General features: G+C 39.8%; 1 protein-coding gene across 1 annotated transcript in view; it reads right to left on the bottom strand.

The window, feature by feature from the left end:
- The window catches only part of NT5E (5'-nucleotidase ecto), a 164329-nt gene that overhangs the window by 100053 nt on the left and 50780 nt on the right, over positions 1-13496 (bottom strand). The window lies entirely within an intron of this gene.

Consider the following 13496-nt stretch of genomic DNA (forward strand, 5'->3'; position numbering starts at 1 on the left):
AAAGCACCCTTTAGTTTTTCATGAAAGAAAAAATATCACATTAAAAAAAAACTTTATGTGAGCAAAGGTCTAAAGGCGTTTGCCATTGTGTTATATGCCTTTAACACAGGCGTATAACACAAGCTGATTTAATTTTTCATGGGAACACTTTATCCCCTTAATTAAGCCATATAAACATGCCCTAACCCAGCAATTACTTGTTATCTTTTATGTCGACTTGCAAATTATTGTTGGCTGTTGGCAATTTCAGGTGATAGAATAAATGATTGCAAGATTCTTTGTTGTAGGAACACGAGTTCTGTTCATTGCTAGATAAGAAAGATCCATGGTAGGTTGTCTACTCATATTTTTTCTTCTTTAAAATGAAACAGGGTGGTCTAAAAAAAAAAAACCCCGACAAAGAAAAAACTTATAAACTCATATACGCCATAATCCTGTCATATACCTCCATTACTCTTCTAGGAGAAATGGTGAGTAACCAATAAAACCAATCAATGACCACAGCAGTAATGTGCTGCCCCACTTTAAGGCCTCTTTCACATGTACGTGCCTCCGGTACGAGTTTGGCAGTTTTCTCACGTACCAGAGGCACGTACACATGTAGACCTAGGTATTCCTATGGTTTTGGACACACGTAAGTATTTGCGCATGGAACGTGTGTCCGTTCCGTACTTATGTGTGTCCGTGTGTTTCTCACGCCGACATGTCCGTTTTCTCTCCGGCATCACGGGTGTAAAACGGAACGCAAACGTGTCACACGTAATGCAAACGGACCACACGTATGTGTTCTGTGTGACACGCACCGGAGAGAAGACATGTGACTGTGAAAAAAAAAAACTTTACTCACCTTCTACAGCCCTGTAGTCTCTGCCGCTGCTGTCACTGGCTGCCGACCGTCGCTCATTATGATCATTGCATATTCACTTCACTGCGGCCGGAAGCAGTAGCAGCTGGGAGTCGGCAGGACCGAAGACCGAAGATCAGCATCACGGACAGCGAAGCCAGGGACAGGTGAGTAGAAAGTTCCCGTTCTCCGTGTGTTATCACGGATAACACACGGAAAACACACGTAGCCCATAAACACGTCTCATGGAGGGCAAAACGCACCTCTGAAACGTCTGTGAAAAACATGCGTGGTTTTTCACGAACGTGTCAAAGAGGCCTAAGAAATAGACTGGTGGTGGAGAATAGGTAATTGTGTAGAGTAGTTTAAGGGGATTGGTAGGTGAATAGACACTTACCATATTTTTCATTTTTAGACCACACTTGGCCCTTTTTTTAAGAAAAAAAAATAGATTATCCCTTTAAGGAGCTCTGATTAACTTCAGTATCTTTGTTACCAGCAGTTTATTAACCTCTGATAAAAAGTACTAAAGATATGAGCATAAAGGCTCTTTAATATGATATCATAGAAAGAAAATTAGTAAAATTTCTTTGGGGTATTAGTGTGAAATCTGTTTTTGAAGTTCTATTCTCAGGGGCATCTGGGTGGGCACTTTACTCACCGGTTCTGCTATACTTCACCGCCCACCACTGGCATCTGGTTGTCGATTGAGATGTCACTTTCCTCAGTGACCAGTCTTTCCAGTGCACCTCCATTATTGCCCATGTTCCTTTCATCACAACAGGTTGTGACTGCACAGTTAACTCTTGATGATGCTGCAAGATCAATGTACAACCTCAATGCACATGCGCCATCAATGCATCGAAGAGAGCATGCACATTAAAATAAAACTTCAAAAATAGATTTCTCACTAATGCCCCATTGAAATTCTATTGGAAAGTTCTGAATGTAATAAGCATTAAATGGCCTTTACACTCAAAACTTTAGTTAGGGATCAAATATCCAGAGGATAGGTCGTCTTTAAAGGATCCTAAAATGCTTGTTCAGCTTGTGAATATTTTGCTTGTCAGATACTTGGCTGCCAACCATGTCTGACATCATTTATTTCAGAAGAAAGAAAAAAGATCAAACAGGTTATAAACTAAGTTGTGCAATAACAGATTTATTTTTTTTTTTAAATTGAAATGTCAATAAATATCTTGTGAATGACCAGGTTATCTATGAACTAATATTTATCTTAGTTCCACACATAAATAGACTAAAGTATATACTTTACGTGCACAAAATCTAATAAATCACACAATTGCCACTTAAAGTATAATGGTAATAAAAAGACCATAGTTCACATACCTAAAGCAGAATGAATCTAACCAAGAAATCTGCTCAGGGGCAATCAGCTCTGCTGAGTTATGTGCAACCTGTGCTAGGAAAATTAACCATTACAACCAAGGGATGCCGACATTCAAGGCTTGGACTGGCCCACAGGAGAACAGGAGAATCCTCTGGTGGGCCCCTCTGAAGTAGAATGTCACTTACCCCCAAAGATGATCAGTAGTTGGCACAATACACTTGTTTTACTATGTACAGATAAAAGAATCATCTCATCATTCATTTTACAAGTTACCAAGTAGATTATTATATAGAAGTAAAGGTATATTTGTGAATGTAATATTTGCATGTAGTTGACCAGTGGGCCCTCAGAGTCAATGTTACTGGTGGACCCTTGCCACCCCAGTCTTACACTGACTACCACCAAGATGTCAGTGGCACATACATGTGTGGCGCCCCTGAGGCTTCAGTCGCCACAGAGTATTGCACCCAAATTTGGGTGTAATTCTAAACTCGGAGCCTGAGGAGGTTAGTCCCGGTTTCACTACTTACACACTCAAATACACACCAGGTTGCATTGTTCCCACTGGGGACTGGGCTAGGGTCGGGTAATAAAGGAGATGCCGACAGAGTGGCATTTACAGGATGCCCTCCAACAGGGGCCCCAGTCCCACTAGCTTAGGACCTGGGAGGGAGAAGAAGCAGCCAGCAGGGGGAGCCAGGAGCCAACACAAAAGTTAGCAAAGCTAGTGAGCCAGCCACACACAGGCAGGCAGTCTAGAGGTGTTCTCCAGCAGGAGAGGAAAGGAACAGACGTGTCTCACAGGTGCTCTGGTGGGAAAAAGGAAGAGATCACACGGTTGCCATGGGGAGAGGGAATCTGTTCCCATCAGAACTGGCACCACACAGGGCGGCAGGACCCTAGGGAAGATCATACGTCACGTTGGTTTTCCAGAATCTGCCTGGACGGGGAAAGTTTCAAGCTTCTTTGACCACACAGCGCCTGAAAGCACAGTGCCAGAGAGGATCCGGGGCCTCGCGTAAAGCCGGATGCCATGTCGGAACCATGGCACCTGCATATAGGGACAAGAGTACTACTTGTGAAAACCCAGGTTTCCATATAGCTTCAAGCCAGGGGATCCACTGTACAGGCACTTCAAGGAGGGAACCCACCGAACACAACACCGGACTGATCTCTAAAAGGTTTGGGTTCGACGGAGCCCATCATAGCAAGTGACCGGTATTACCTGGGTGAGCGGCACAGCACAACAGTGAGTAAACAACCTGGAACCGCAGCCATAGACTCTGACCCTTTATTCCCGGTACTGCGGCTCCGCGCCTCGGCACCCGCCATTACTACTCCCCTCATCATCCTCCCCGGGGCCTGCTCCACCTGTGGGGATCGATACCATCCGTAGCTGCTACCACCATCCACGCCGGAGGACAGCGACAGCAGCGGCAGCCGATTCCCTGGCTGTATACCCCAGGTGGCATCACGATGTTCACCTCCCTACTACCCTCATTATCCTTCCCCAGCCATGTTCTGTATGCCTCGGGGCAAAAGAGCTGGGCTAGGTCACCTGTGACAATGACAGTCGACGGCCTGGCGACGAGTAGGTTGACCACCTGCCCCGTGGGGCGCTACACATGCACTTGGTGTTATTTAGCACCAGCGGCAGATCCCTCACTATTAAGTCTCACATACATGTTTTATATGTGGTTTTCACAGATAGAACCCTTATCCATTATTGTCTACGGTGTTCTTTACATGTCTGTGTTTCCGCAAAAAAAATCTTGAGTTGCCCATTTTTTATCGGCATCACAGATCAAGATTACCCATACAAGTCTATGGGTCCAAAATCATGGGTGGGTATCAGTGTGCAGTCTGTGTGCTGTCCGTGACTAACATTGCAATGGATTCTAAAAGCTTTGCAATTTATGTATTTCATTTTCAGATGGGAAAATCACTGCTGAAACGATAGTGAAAATTTACACTGACAAACACTGGTGAAATGGGATGAAAACACTGATGACACTTGCATCATATTTTTACACACTTGAAAAATCACAGATGTCTCAATGAGGTCTTAGGATCATGCACAAGCCATAGAAAAGACAATGATCACCCAGATGATGCGCCTCACTTCTTCCTCATGGACATTCAATTAAATCATTAGTTCATACTCTCCGGCGTACGTGAAAAGGGATGTAGTTCCTAAGAATTTCTCACTCATTTCTCTTTTGGTAAGTATCCTTCCATATACTGTATATACTGTACATATCTCTCCAAATACTGTATTTACTGTACATATCCTTCCATATACTGTATACTTAAGAATTTGACATAATTAACATATATATATATATATATATATATATATATATATATACTGTGTATATATATATATATATATATATATATATATATATATATATATATGTATATATATATATCATATGCTTTCTGTATCATTTGCTACGCGTTATAAATAGGCAGGTGTGGGAACCTGCAGACACAGGATTGCAAAGCAGCCCTCATCATTGCCACTATAAACTAATTTTTGGTGAATGATAATTTCAATGGTTAAGTTACCATTTTTTACTTTTGTTTTTTCCTCTCCTAATTCCAAGACCCACAATTTTTTAATTTTTCTGCCGACATAGCTGAATGAAGTCCTGTTTTTGATTTATACTTTTGAATGACACCATCCAAATGCACTGAAATTGTGAAAAAAAAGCAATTATTTATTTTTTCTTTTTGTCATTATACCATTTAATGTGCATTGATAATAATAATAATAATAATAATAATAATAAAAATAATAATAATAACCTAACAGTATAATTAATTCCCCATATCTGACAACCTTGGTGATACCAAAGCTTCACATTTTTAAGATTATTTAAGGGAATCCGTCACCATGTTTTTGCTAGTATTGCACAGGTGATAGTATTGTGACATGTGCTAGACTTTGGAAATCCTTCATACAGGAATTCCATTATCTGGTAATGTGCTTTGAGGATTAGAATTGAGGAACACTGATGTAGAGACCAAGACCCTGAATCCAGTGATGTATTACTTAATATACTTTTTGCTGATCTACCAGTTCTCTGAATGCTGAGCTTTATATAACCCCGCCCACACCACTGATTGTCAGCTATCTGGCTATGCAGAGAAAGCTAGCTGCCAATCAGTGGTGGGAGCATGGCAGCATACAGATAGCAGCAAGTTAACTAGACCTGTAGTGATTTTATTGTATTGGCAACCCGTGACCACACAGTGAAGCATTGCCAGGGCAATTGGCACAAGGAACGGAACACCCCTCCGCCATGCATTGTAAATGCTGCTGTCAGAGCTTAACATTGGCATTTAATGATGGCTGATAAAAACTATAATAGAAACAAATTGAACATATACCATGCAGTAAGTAAGTAAATGGTAATAGTACATAAAACTAACATACGGTACTTATTAAAACACTGGATTCATAAAAAAAGCATAAAGGTCATCCCACTGCCACAACATGTACCCCAATCAGGAAGGTCCTATCCTCTAGCATTAAAACGTCACCTTGTGTAAACCGACATCAATGTAGATTAATCTCTTTCCGTTGATTGTGTGTTTCTCTCAGTATTTGTGCATTTTTTGACCATTGTGCCATTTTGCATCTGTGGATCCTGATATACTTGGGGAGCAGTTGTGAGTAATATATAGTAATTTATTGGTGGGGATATCTAGGTTTAACTCTACTAATATGTTATTGTTCTAAATTATTGTAATGTTTAAATGGGTAACCCCTGAGTTTTCATTTGTCTCCTTAACTGATCCTCTTCATCAGTGGTCATCAACCTGTAGTTTGGGAGCCACATGTGGCTCATGGGCCTGTGATGTGTGGTTTGTGGTGGTTTTCCAGCTTGGTGCATAAGCACTTGGTCTAACAAACAGCTATGGAGAAGGTCTCCAGATGGTGACTTTTGGAAGTAGCTCCACATTGAAGAGCAGATCTGGAAGGGGTAGGCTGGGATTCCCTGGATCTTGGTATGCTACCTCAGTGTTATTTCTGTGGAGAAGCTTTGGCTGTCATTATATCGGTAATGGGGGCTCTGAGTGTCACTACTGTGATGGGGCGGGAGCTGGATGTGGCCAACAACCCTCTCTCTGAGCTGAAGGTGGCTTTCAAGGTCATAAAGGCAGTGGAGCACTGCTCTACATCTTCTTCCTTTTCTGAATATATTGTAACTCTCTTTGAGTTGATTGTTTTCTGTATAACGTTCTCGTATATATATGTGTTCTATGTTTGACAGTCTGATATTTTTCTTTTACCGTTGATTTTGGGTTATAACTGTACTTTTTTAATCCAAGCAATTATTTTTTTTTATACCTAATATGTGTTTCTATTTTATCAAACAAATGCTACCCTGATTCTTATAATAGTTGGCATTCATAACAAATGTTTCCATTCTTTTTTTATTTCATCCATATATTTATTTAATTCTGCTATTTGTTCTCTCTTTTCAAGCACTAAACTTTGCAATGCAATAGATTAAGATGTAAATAGATCTGTCCATTTTTTACTAAATTCTTCACTGCATAAAGCTGACTCTGGATTTTAAGTAGATGTAATACCTTTGATATAATATCTGCCTCTAAATAACATCTATCTTTAAAGGTGTTAGTGATTTTGGTTTCAATTATGTGTAAAAGTTCTCAATGTTATTAAGTCTTCATTGTCTTTAATAATATATTCTCCTTTAACTTACTAATAGAAAATGCAAAATGCTGTAAGCATCATTCTTTGTTCTGAACGTTCAGCCAAACATCTACAATACGGTATTCATTTTGAGATGTAAGAGGCTCGCCCTTGGGTATAAACCAGGTTGGGTAATTAAAAAAAATATGGGAGAGACACTTGCATTCAAACAATCAAACATGTAAAAGTATGAAAATAATTAAGAAATTAAAAAGCTATATCTTAAAGATACTTTAGAGTTTAGATAATGAACTGGATAAAGTTCGAGATAGACAATGTCTTTTTGAGAACAATAAAATCCTCTGCAACAGAACAAAAAAACCTCTAAGACATACCTTTTAGCAACCAATATAAATAATGCAGAACAAAGTATTAGGGTTAGTATTACACAGTAAGTCGTCATCTTACCCAAGAAGTCTACTTTAGGGCCCATCATTGACAGGTAACCCCTTTATGACCTAGGAAGTAACTATACATCCTAGGTTGTATTAGTCACTTTAATGCGGGCTCACTCGGTGAGCCCATAATGTTCCCTACACATGTCTGCAGATCTGATCAGCAGACATATGCAGCTAACAGGCATGAGTGGTTTGGAGATCCACCTGCAAAATACAATAACAAGTGATCAAAACATCGCATCTACCCGAAAATATTACAATTAAAAATGCAAGTTCAAGAAAAAAATAAGAATGCTACGGTTCTTGGAAAAAAGGTAAAAAAAGCACAAATTTTTTTTTGACAAGATTTTGGAATTTTTTCTTACCATTCATATAAAAGTAAAACTATATATATTTTCCAGGGTGTATGTAGGGCTTTCCTTCTTGTCCAGAAAGAGTTACATTGTTTATACCTTCTCAAACTACTAAAGGAGAAAGTGATGTAAATTTGAAAAGATCCATTGAAGAAGGAGTAGCAGTGTGCTCCAAAATGAGTTTGGATATTCCAACCATTGTTATTTACTATCTATCTATTGTAGAACCATCAAGTCCAACGGAAGTTTGTTGAACCGCAAGGTTCAATATTCTCGGGAAAGATCTGAATGCAGGATGCCTACTGTATTCACTGATATCTGCTCATGATTTATAGTTGACTTTCAGCTATGAGGAATACCGCTGTCTATCTGGTTAAAATTACAAAGGCTCCCTCCTACAAGGGGATGCGCCCTTTCTAAGAATCTAATGCATGTAACATCTAATTATTCAATGTAGCTCACATGAACTCTGAGTAATTCATAAGAAGACTAACAATTCACATGTGTTTAGTTAATGTGATTATATAGAAATATTTGCAAAGGCATTTTTTGTCTATATTTTTTCCCTGGACTTAATTATATTATACTATACATCAATCTGGTATACTTCTGATGTGTAGCAGTTATCTACTTTATTGTACATACATAGTAGTAGTTCAACTGTTGTAATATTTCTATTTGTGTTACATTTCAACTCATGGGATGCAACTAGTGTTTTTTAACATAACATTTATTGATATACTAAAACAGAAAAGCAAGACGAAATATTTTTATTTCTTCACCCCCAGCCTGTTTTTACCTTCCTGACAAGACCAATTTTTTCAATTCTGACCAGTGTCACTTTATGAGGTAATAGCTATGGAACCCTTCTATGGATCCCAGTGATTGTGATATTGTTTTTTCATTACATATTGGACTTCATGATAGTGATAAATTTAGAACCATGCTTTTTTGTTTTTATTTGTGAAAATATCAGAATTTTGTCAAAATTTTTCGAAGTTTCGCAATTTTAAAGTTTTTGCAGTGGTGAGCGGTTTTTGTTCTTTTCTTTAAAATTTTTAAGCACATAAACAAGAGAGTTTTGTCACAAAAAAATAGTTAATAAATAGCATAATCCACATGTCTACTTTACATCAGCACAATTTATAAAATAGATTTTTTTTTCCTTAGGAAATTAGAACAGTTAAAAATTTATCAGCAATTTATCATTTTCCCAACAAAATTTACAAACCCATTTTTTTTAGGGAGCACATCACATTTGAAGTGACTTTGAGAGGCCTAGGTGATAGAAAATACTCAAAGTGACACCATTCTAGAAACTACACCCCTCACACTGCTCAAAACCACATCCAAGAAGTTTATTAACCCTTTAGATGCTTCAGAGGAATTAAGACAATGGAAGAAAACAAAAAAGAACATTTTACGTTTTCCCACAAAAATGTTTATGTTACCCTCAAATTTTGTATTTTCACAAGGGTAAAAGGGCAAAATGCACTGTATAGTTTGTTGTGCATTTTCTCCTCAGTACACCAATACCTCATATTGGGTGGACAACTACTATTTGGGTGCACAACATGGCTTGGAACGCAAAATTGTCTGGAATAGATAGCAGATGCCATGTCACGTTTGTAGAGCCTATGATGTGCCTAATCAGTGGAAACCTCCACAATTAACCCCATTTTGGAAGCTAGACCCATTAAGATATTTATCTAGATTTGTGGGGAGCATCTTAAACCCCCAGGTGCTTCATAGAATTTTGTAGATTTGAGCTGAGAAAAAAAAATCATATTTGCTCCACAAAAATATTGATTTGGCCCCAAATGTAGCATTTTGTCAAGGGTAACAGGAGAAGATGCACCATAAACTTTGTTGTGCAATTTCCCCTGAGTGTGCCGATACCCCATATGTGGTGGAAAACTACCATTAGGGTGCATGGCAGGTTTCGGAATGGAAAAAGCACCATTTGAATTTTGGAACTCAAAGTTGTCTGAAATCGTTATCGGACGCTATATCGCGTTTTGAGAGCCTGAAGTGATACATGAAATTGTATAACATTGGACTGAGAAGTTTAAAATTTACCATTTTTTCCACTAATATATTGCTTTGGCCCCAAAGTTTTAATCTTCAAAAAGAGTAATAGGAGAAATGGACCATACAGTTTGTTACAAAATTTCCTCTGAGTTTGCCAATACTCCATATGTGGGCGAAAACTAGTTTTGAGGTACAGTGCAAAACTCTGAAAATAAGGAGCAAAATATTGGAGATCAAATTTAGTTGGAATAGTTTGGGGGTGCCATGTCACATTGACAGAGCATCTGGTATGCCGTAAAAGCAGGCCCTCCATAAGTCATCCCATTTTAAAAAATACACCTCTCAATGAATTCATCTGAGGTGCAGTGAGCATATTGTTACCACACGTGTCCCATAAAACGTTACACCGTTGACCGGGGAAGAAAAAATAATTAATTTTTTTTCACTGTAATTTTTTGTAGCCCCAAATTTAAAATTTTTATAAGGGCTAGTAAGAGACAAATGTACCATACAGTTTGTTGTGTAATTTTTCCTGAGTGCGCCAATTCCCTCCTTGTAATTGGGAACTATTTTTTGAGATTCAGTGCAAAGCTGAGAAGAGAATGAGCGCCATATTGGACTTGGACATTTCTGGAATGGTTTGGGGGTGCCATGTCACATTATCAGAGCCCTTGAGGTGCCATAACAGCAAAAAGCCTCCAAAAGTGACACAATTTTACAAACTGCACCCCTCAATGAAATCATCCAGGGGTGCAGTGAGCATATTGACTCTACAGGTGTGTTACAAAATGTTATTCTATTGGACGCTGAACAAAAAAATAATTAAATTTTTCCAGTAAAATGTTTTAACCCCAGATTTCCAATTTTCACAAGGGAAAAAGGGAAAAAAAGGCCCCACAATGTGTTACACAATTTCTCCTGAATGTGGTAATACCCCAAATGTGACTGAACAGTACTGTTTGGCCACATAAAAGGGTTCAGGAGGGAAGTAGGGCCATTTGACTTTTGGACCACAGATTTTCCTAAAATAGATTCACACTCCATATACAGAGCTCCTAAGTGCTTGAAAAGCAGAAAAACCCTGAAGTGACAACATATTGGAAATTATACCCTCTGGGAATTCATCTATGGGTGTATGGACAATATTTTCTCTGGAAAACACCCATGGATTCAAACCCAGTGAATGCTGCAGAATTAAAAATTGCAAATAAGCCCTTGTAGTGCCCAATACGTTGTAGTTCCGATACATTGTGCCAAGTTCATGTTTCTGGAGACACAAACCCCAGAAATTAAGTGAGCTCTACAACAATGGCAAACATGTGGACGGTAAATGTCATTTAGGCACCTTGTGCGGCTCTCAAATGCACCATTTGAGAGCGCAAATTTCAGGTTTTCAGTTATCGAAATCTCTGCCAAAAACCACATAGGACAGATTTTAAAAGCATTAAAAGCCTTTCTTCCTTTTAGATCTGATGGAGCATTGGCGATACATGTGTTCTAAGATTCAGAATCAAATTGTGTAGTAAAAACCATGATTGCATTTTCTGATATGGCTACTATGCCGTTTGTAGAAAAAGAGCTTACAGAGATACCTCACAGTTTCTGGGCTAAGGGAAAGACAGATATCATCAGGCTTCCAGTGGTCCAGCTAGAGTGGAATTGAAGGGGGCATCAAACCACCATGCCTGCCTCAATATCCCCTTTACCCTGCACAGGAGGATGCCATAAGTGTCTATATTATCAGCTGTTTCAGCTGTCAAGAAAAAGACTACCGAAGAAATGATTCAATAACAATGAAGTAGAGGTGCTGGATTGACCCCCACAGTCCCCAGATTTAAACCCAATTGAACATTTGTGCGCAGAGTTGAAGAAAAAGCTGTATAAATACCCAAGTGAGCCAACCAGTATGCACCAACATTGGTAATAATGATAAATAATAATAAATCTTTATATCTATAGCGCCAACATATTCTGCAGCACTTTACAATTGAGGAGGTTCATATACAAATAAGTAACAGTTATAGAAAATACTATAATTAGAGCAAAAAAAATAACCCTGCTCGTGAGGGCTTACAATCTACAAAGAGGTGGGGGGACAAGGTACGGGTGCTTATTTACCATGACAATCCAGCCATCTCAAAGAAATGGGGGATAAATAAAGGCTGCCTTTACCAGTCAGCCAAAACTTTGAGATGCATTTGGATGCAGTAGAGTTTGATGGAGAGTTATGTTCTGAGAGGTCGTGGAGGGACTATGTGAATTTAATTCGGTTAGGGAGTGTGGTAGGCCTCCCTAAAAAGATGTGTTTTAAGAGAGCGTCTGAAGATGAATAAGTTGTGATTCGCCTAGCTTCTTGAGGTAGAGCGCTCCAGAGGATTGGTGAAGTTTGGGAGAAGTCTTGGATCCGTAAGTGGGAGGTTCGGATTAGTGTGGATGCTAGTCGAAAGTCATTTGCAGAGCATAGAGAACGGGTAGGGTGATAGACAGAGATGAAGGTGGAGATGTAGTGGGGTGCTGCCTTGTGGAGAATTTTGTGGGTGAGAACAAGTAATTTGAATTGGATTCTGTGATATATGGGCAGTCAGTACAATGACTGGCAAAGAGCAGAAGCATAGATAGGTGACCCTGGCTGCTGCATTAAGGATGGACTGTAGAGGAGAGAGTCTAGTTAGGGGAAGACCAATTAGTAGAGAGTTACAGTAGTCAAGGCGGGAGTGGATCAGAGCCGCAGTGAGGGTTTTTGTCATTTCCATTGTGAGAAGGGGGCGGATTCTAAAGATGTTCTTGAGGTGCAAGTGACAGGAGCATGCAAGAGATTATAGATAGGTGGCAAAGGAGAGATCGGTGTCAAGTATGACACCCAGACAGCGAGCCTGCTGCGTAGGAGTTATCGTGGTGCCACACACAGAGAGGGAGATGTTGGGTTTAGGAACGTTAGAAGATGGAGGGAGAAGAAGAAGTTCAGTTTTGGAAAGGTTAAATTTCAGATAGAGAGCACACATGATGTTGCAAACTGCAGTCAGACAGTCACAGTGTTCTTTAGTAGAGAGGGGGTGAGGTCATGGGATGAAGTGTATAGTTGTGTGTCATCAGCATAAAGATGGTACTGGAAGCCAAATCTACTGATGGTCTGTCCAATTGGGGCAGTGTAGAGGGAGAAAAGAAGAGGGTCGAGGACTGAGCCTTGAGGGATCCCAACAGTGAGAGGAAGAGGAGAAGATGTGGAGCCAGCAAACGATATGCTGAATGAGTGGCCAGAGAGATAGGAGGAGAACCAGGAGAGCACAGTATCCTTTAGGCTGATTGACTGGCGCGTAGAGAGAATGAGATGGTGGTCAACAGTGTCAAAGGCTGCAGAGAGGTCAAGAAGAATAAGCAGAGAGTAGTCACCATTACATTTTGCTGTCAGAAAGTCATTAGTCCCTTTGATGAAGGCAGTTTCTGTCGAGTGTAGGAGGCGAAAGCCAGACTGTAAAGGATCTAGAAGAGAGTGAGTGTAGAGGTAGCGGATGAGGCGGGAATAGACTAGGCGCTCCAAGAGTTTGGAAATGAAAGGGAGATTGGAGACTGGTCTGTAGTTGTTTGCGCAAGATGGGTCACGGTCAAGAAAAAGTTTTTAATAATGGAGTAATGATAGAGTGTTTGAGGGAGGAGGGGAAGATGCCAGAAGAGAGAGAGAGAGTTGAAGATTTTAGTTAGGTGAGTAGTAACGACCGGAGAGTGAGACTGGAGTAGAAGTGAGGGGAAGGGATCAGTAGTGCAAGTGGTTGGACGAGAAGAAGAGAGGAGC

The sequence above is a fragment of the Anomaloglossus baeobatrachus genome, chromosome 3 (genome assembly GCF_048569485.1).
Source record: "Anomaloglossus baeobatrachus isolate aAnoBae1 chromosome 3, aAnoBae1.hap1, whole genome shotgun sequence".
NCBI classification, from domain to species: domain Eukaryota; kingdom Metazoa; phylum Chordata; class Amphibia; order Anura; family Aromobatidae; genus Anomaloglossus; species Anomaloglossus baeobatrachus.